The following is a 7,862-nucleotide window of genomic DNA, read 5'->3' on the forward strand; positions in this document are numbered from 1 at the left end:
ACAACGCACGAAGAAAGAGATAACACGCCACCAACAACCTTCACGACCATTGCTGGCGCGTTGGGGGCACTGTTACGGCCTGGCCCAAACCATTCGCGGGTCGACCCGACCCTCTAACAACCCGACCCAAACGGTCGGGTGCAAGGCGTCCAGGTGCCGACCCGGACACGCGTCCCTGACAACCTTGCAATAGCTGTGCAGGGGGAGCCTCGAAGAAGGTGGGCCTGTCCTTGCGGGGCCCACCTCTGACACGGTATATATGGGGAAGGACCTACCCTTCCCCCAAGGTACGTCACATACCATTCACCCCTTTTTTCACCTGCCCCCATTTTCTGACTAGAGCGTTTGAGTGTCTTTGCAGGTGACATCCCCCCTCTCGCACGAAGTACTCGGAACATCGTCCACTCATCCCCGGCAGCCCAGAACCAGGCGAACCACATCCCATCAATCGAAGCATTAACCCGAACCATCCGGTACCCGACCTACCGAACAAATGTTATTTATAATTTTTGTTAAAAAATTATGCATAAAAAAATAAAGCCAATTAAGTGTGTTATATATCTAATTAATTTGTTTTAAAAAAACTAATTAAAAAATAAAAGAATTAGTATTGAATTTTTTTTATACAAATTCATCTCTTTGTCATGACATAGTTTTATAAAATCTATATTTTAAATATTTTATGTATTTATCATTTATTTTACTTTTATAGTAATAGTAATAGTAATAGTAATAGTAATAGTAATAGTAATGGGGAGTTCTAATGCTGACGTGACGCTCATACGCTACGTTAAGTTTGAGAGTTTATTTGTTTAGATGTTGTCATTAAAATTAAAATTTTAAAATTTTATTTATAAATTATAACTTATTATTTATTTGGGTTGGTACTTTTTAAATTTTAAATACGCTTTCTTAGAGTGTTAAGTATTTAATTTTTAATATTATTAAATTAATTTAAAAAATTATCTTTTATAAATTGTAAGTTATTTGCTTATATTGTTATAATTTTAAAATTTAAATACTTTTTAAATAAAATCATTCTTAATCTAACCATTTTCTTTGGTTAATTTAAAAAGTGATATCTTGCTTAAATTTGTTTATATATACATTTTAAATAAAATCATTCATAATCTAACAATTTTCTTCCGTTAATTTGCTACTGATATCTTTATTTAATTTAATAAATAAATCATTCCTAATTTAACAAAATTTTTGCATTAGTTTTATATTTGTTAATTATAAATTGTTATATGATAATGAATAAAACAAATTTGTTGATTAAATTTAAAATTTTATTTATAAATTATAATTTATTATTTACTTAGATTGTTATTTTTTAAATTTTTAAATTTTAAATATGCTTTCTTAAATTGGTAGGTATTTAATTTTTAATATTGCTAAACTAATTTAAAAAACAACCGTTTATAAGTTGTAAGTTATTTGCTTAGGTTGTAATATATTTTAAATTTTTAAATATAACTTATTATTTGCTTAGGTTGTTACTTTTAAATTTTTAAATTTTAAATACGTTTTCTTAAATTGTTAGCTATTTAATTTTTAATATTGCTAAACTAATTTAAAAAACCGCCGTTTATAAGTGGTAAGTTATTTTCTTAGGTTGTTATATATTTTAAATTTTTTATTTTTTAAATAAAATCATCCCTAATCTAACAATATTCTTACGTTTGTTTTATATTTGCCAATTATAAATTGTTATAGAATAATGAATAAATCAAATTTGTTGATTATGGCAACTTTTTAAAAAATTTGTTGATTCTTTTTATTTGAATGCTATATTTGAAATTTTGAATATTTGTGTTTGTTAAGATTTATATTTTAAATATATTTATATATTTATTTTATCTACAAATTTAATTCAAATTTAAATTAAAGTCAATTAAGTTTAGAGAATTCTAGCTATGAGTCAACTATAAAAGCATAAGTTATGAGATAATAGATATATATAGCACAATAATTTAAAGTACATCAATCTCTTTCTTTACATATATCCAAAATCTAAATTTCTCTACTTTTTTCAATGGCTAGTATTCACAAAATTGCAGAAATCAATTTTACAGTTGACAATTTGTCTGTACGTATACGAGTGATAAGGTTATGGACACTACCAAACTATAAAAATTCTCCATTACCATACTTAATTGAGATGGTTTGGTTCGATGAAGACATGAGTTTCCTACCAATTTCTTAAATAATATTAAATTATATTATTCATATTTTAAATTTGTTTGTTTATCCCCATTTAATTGTTCTTTGATTTTTGTTTATCAATTCTAGGAAAAAAAATACATGCCTCAGTTAAGAAGGCTCTTGTGTCTCAATTCGTAAATTTGTTAAGAGAAAGAATATCTTATCAAATAAGATATTTTAGTGTTGGGCTCAATGTGGGTAACTTCAAGACTACACATCATGAGTATGTGATTAATTTAAACCAACGTACTGAAGTCACATCCCAAGTTCGAATCCCAGCTTTGGCTGGGTAGTGATGGAACCTTTAGTATGTGTGAGTGAGTGAGTATGTGAGTGTATATTGACCAAAAAAAAAAAATTTAAACCAACGTATCGAAGTGTACATACTTCCAGAATCGTTAAGTATCCCACGATATGGATTAAATTTTGTGAGTTTTGACACTTTCAATGCTCCTGGATTTGATTACACCTATTTGGTTGTGGTAAGTTTATTGATTTAGAAAAAGTATAATTCATTGATAAATTTATTTATTTTATTAATAATTTTGGTTGTATTTTTTTAATAAATTGATTGACAACAAACTTTTTTATTTTAATCAATTCTAAATGTTATTGGATATCTTGCTAGAATTGGGAATGAGAGAACTCTTGAAAAAGATGGTAAATTTACCAAACATAATGTTATCGAATTAGAGATCGACGATGGATAATCATATATTTGTTTTTACAAATCTAAAAATTTTGATGTTAGCTTCATTGTAAATTTATGTATTTGAATTTATTTTAGAAGTTTATTTTCATCTTAATAAATTGTTATTTTAACTTATGTTATTGTGAATATTTTTGTAACATTAAACTTTTTTTTCGCTTGAAGGATTTTAATTTGTTGAAATAATTTTGTATTTGGTAAACATATATTTTTTCTATCTTTTTATGTAAAATGTTATCATTAGCATGTTAATATTAAAATATAAATAAGAATTAATCTTCACATACAAGTGTTTTGCATTTACAAGCTTTACAAGTTTGAAGAGAACGAAATCTCATAAACACGCTGCTTATGTTACGGGCTTCTTTAACAAACTTTTAAATCAATCTAAATCAATTAACGCGTGAATATATAACTTCCATTTTTCAAAAGATTTTATTTCCTTTTTCGAATTTCTTGCCAAATTTGTTCGATCTCCTTTGTGCGTTCTCTCTTTGCCTTCGATCTCCTTCTGTTTTTTTCGATTTTCATGATTTCTGAAATCAAGTTTTGAAATTGTTATGAAGATAATGGAACTTCAGAAATACACCCAAGGGATCATAGAAATACACCCAAAGGATTATAGAAATACATTCAAACAGTTACAAAAATAAACCAAACGATTACAGAAATATACCCAAAGGATTACAGAAATACACCCAAAGGATTTAAAAAATACACCCAATATCAAGAGGAGACGGTATATTTCTTGTTGAAATCTTTTAATATTTTGTTTGTTATGGATGAGGCACATGGCAGAGACAATCTAGAAAAAAAAAACCTAGAAGAACAGTAAAACAATACCTTGAATAATATTTTTTCGTTTTTTTTGGTGATTTTTTATGAAGATTTGTATCTTTTCTTCTTGATTTCTTCTACTCCTCGCAGAATCTTGACGGTTTGCGCAATTGAGGAAGAAGAAGAAGAACTCATGAAATATGGGTTCATAATGAACGTGTTGTAAGGCACGTGCGTTGGACGCTCAATTTAAAGGAGTGGTGCGCGTATTTTTTTTCTTGGATTTGGACCAACTTGTATAGCTTGTAAGTTAAAAATGCTTGTATGTGTAGCAGACCCCAATAAATAATAGGTATAATTTACAAAAAAAAAAAAGTATTCTTTACGTCGTTTGATTTTTAATGATTAATTAATTAATTATTAATTTTTTAAATTATGTTTAAAATTTTAACTTAATTGTTAATTGTTAAATTAAAAATAAAAAATATGTATATAGTTTGATACTATTTTATTGGAGGTTAGTTTTATTTTAACTTACTTGTTAATTTTTAAATTTTAAAAATATAATATATATATATAATTTTATACTATTTTATTGGTAGTTAGTTTTTAAGTTGTAATGGCATGTTAATATTAATAATAAGCATAATTTACAAAAAAAAAAAAAATATTCTTTACATCGTTTGATTTTTATGAATTAAAAATTATTAAATAACTAATTATTAATTTTTTTAAATTGTGTTTGAAATTTTAACTTAATAATTAATTTTTAAATTTTAAAAATATAAAATATGTATATAAGTTGATACTATTTTATTGGGGTTAGTTTTTAAGTTATAATTAATTTTTGTTTATTTTGTTATAAAAAATATATTTAACATTAAACATTTTATTTGAAATAGAAAAATAATGGAGTGTGCACTTTTTGGCAACTATGCACACGAGTTAAATATTTTTTTAGATTTCGGCAATAAGAATGGAGTTGTTGTCGGCACTTTATTATTTACTATTATTATGTTTTTTATAAACAAAAAATTATTAATTAGTGTACAAATTTTTAAAATTCTGATAAAAATATGATTATATATTATATTTTTTTGTATTTGAACATTGATTTATTGTAATTCTTACTATTTGATTAGTGTGCATGTAAAACTTAAGCCTTGATCCACATCAACTCTCGCAATATTTAATATCTAGAGCAAACCAACGAAGCAAACACTTTAAAGATAATATAAGAGTTTATAATAACATGTTTTGCTTCACGTCTCTGGGCAGTAAAATTGAGACCTCCATCAATAATGGGACAGGTCTTCCCTAATTCATTGTAAGTGGACAAAACTACTACAGAATTGGAAGCTTGGTGCCAATTGAGGGACAAAGACCAAAATTCGCGCAGTTATATATTTATAATATAGAAAATGAGGTCTCAAACAGGATAGAGATTTTCAGGTTTGTATCATGCATTCCAAACTGATTAGATCCAAATTAAGATAGTTCGTACTTTGATTTTGGTTAATTATAAATACTAATATTTTAAATTAATGTTTTATACAATTCAAGAATAACCAACAACAATATTGACCAGTCCTTGGTTCTAGACCTCAAGAGGATGATCGATCAACATAATGATCTTGCTCACATATTTAGGAAAGTGAAAAACTACCTAAATCAAGGAGATATCACAAATATAAGGTTGTGGTTGTACCAAAAAGGATCAAAGGACGCGAGAGTCTACAATTTACCATCTTCGAATGAAGTCGCATCTCTAATAGTAGGAGATTTTTATTCTGGAGATACATGGCGTGATATTATATTTCAATTAAAGTTCGGACATCTACAAAGGATTCATGAGATACACACCGCATTTATTCCTCTTCAATATCCTATGATATTTTCTTACGGGGAAGGTGGCTACCAAAAAGACATTCCTTTGCAAGAATCTCGTAGAACTGATGAAAATAGAAAAAGATAACATGTAAGTTTAAGGGAGTTCATAACATTTAGAATACAAGAGAGAAGGGTCGAGTATGCAACCATTGTCAATGGTGGAAGACTATTTCACCAGTTCTTAGTTGATTGCTTTTCTATGGTTGAAGCACAAAGGCTGACCTACTATTGAAACAACCAAAACAAGGTGAAGAGTGATATATACAAGGAGATTCAAGATGCAGTTGTTAGGAGTGAGACTCGTGCTTCCAAAGCAAGTAAAGGTGCCATTCTACCCGCGTCCTTTACTGGTGACATGAGATACATGGTTAATAATTGTCAAGATGTTATGACAATTTGTAAGAAATATGGATATCCAGACCTCATCATCACAATGACATGTAACTCGAGTTGGCAAGAGATTGGCAGAGTTAACAATCCAAGAAATTTAAAGGTTAAAGACCGGCCGGATATATTGTGTAGAGTGTTCAAAATTAAACTTGACATGATAATCTCGGATCTTAAGTAAGGAATTCTATTTGAAATGTTAGATGCAGGTATTGCTCATCATCCAACCTTATTTTTAGAGAAATATTTCTTTAGATTGTTATAAAATAAATGGCAAAATATTTTTTTATTTATCATATTGTTAATTTTTTATTATCACTCTTAATTCATCAAAACACATATATAAAATAGATAATTTATTTATAACATATTTTTTTTTGTCTTTTTGTTATAAAGATGTATACGGTGAAATTCTAAAAAGGAGGACTACCACATGTTCACATTCTTTTATGGTTGAGTAGAGATCACAAGATAACAACGATAACTCAAATTGACCGGTAAATATTTTCAGAATTGCCAGATCCTGTTCGGCACCCAAAATTGTTTAGAGTTGTGTCTACATATATGATTCATGGACCATGTGGTAGAACTTTCTCAAAATCTCTCTGCATGAAAGATGAGTACTACACCAAATATTATCCCAAAATATTCGGTAGAATTAAAAGCATTATTAGCTTACGGGAGAAAAGTATTGAAAAACTAAGGTAATGTACTATGTCTTTTTTTATATATATTAAGATTGTATTCTCTTATTACTTTTATTTTTATTAATGGTTTTATTTTAGAATTACTAATTAAATATTTCATAAAATCATCATGTGTTTTTGCTAGGATTAAACATGACTGATGACGAATTAAAAAATCTTTGCCTTATTGAGATTGAGAAGATATTCAACAGCAATGCAAGATCTTTAAGAAACTATCAATTAATGATATATCTTGAGATGTTTGATGTTTGCCTTTTTAGAATAAGCTAATAGAGGATGAGTTAGCATATGACACAAATGAGTTGACTAATACAAACTTATATATAGAACAAAAGATGACTCATGAGAAAATGTTAATATTCAATGAGATATTCAATGTTGTTGTTACAGATTCTGGTGGTTTTTACTTTTTTTTTTATGGGCATGATAGGTGTGGTAAGACATTTATTTGTAACGGACTGTCTTCTGTCATTCGGTCTAGAGCAAAGATTGTTTTAAATGTCGCATCCAGTGGAATTGCGTCTTTACTCATACCTGGTGGCAGAACGGCTCATTCTAGGTTTTTAATACCCATTACAATTACTGATGAATCTACTTACAACATCAAGCATGGTAGTTGAAGGCTGAGTTGCTCATCCAAAGTAGCTTAATAATTTGGGATGAAGCTCCAATGCTTAATAAAATGTACTTTGTAGCACTTGATCGGACGTTCAGGGATCTTATGAGTTACCGATCAACATAAGACACATCAACCATTTGGTAGTAAAGTTGTTGCTCTAAGAGGTGATTTCAGATAGATACTTTCGGTGATTTCGAAAAGGAGTAGACACGATATATTGTTATCAGCTATTAACTCATCACATCTGAGGTCGTTCTGTAAGATTTTGAAACTGCATACGAACATGAGGCTTCTAATGTCTTATTCAGATCAACATGAAGGTGAAATGAAGAGATTAACTAATTGGATACTTGATGTTAGAAATAAAAATATTGGTTCTGTTGTTGGTGATGAGTCAGAAGTTGAAATTTCAGATGATCTGTTGATTACAACTTCTGATGACCCTCTTTCTCATTTGGTAGACTTTGCCTATCCAAATTTGTTACAAAACATGTCGGATTACAGGTATTTTTAGAGTATGACGATTCTTACACCCACGCTTAAGAGTGTCGAGAAGGTAAACGAT

Source organism: Arachis hypogaea, chromosome 13 (genome assembly GCF_003086295.3).
Source record: "Arachis hypogaea cultivar Tifrunner chromosome 13, arahy.Tifrunner.gnm2.J5K5, whole genome shotgun sequence".
NCBI classification, from domain to species: Eukaryota; Viridiplantae; Streptophyta; class Magnoliopsida; order Fabales; family Fabaceae; genus Arachis; species Arachis hypogaea.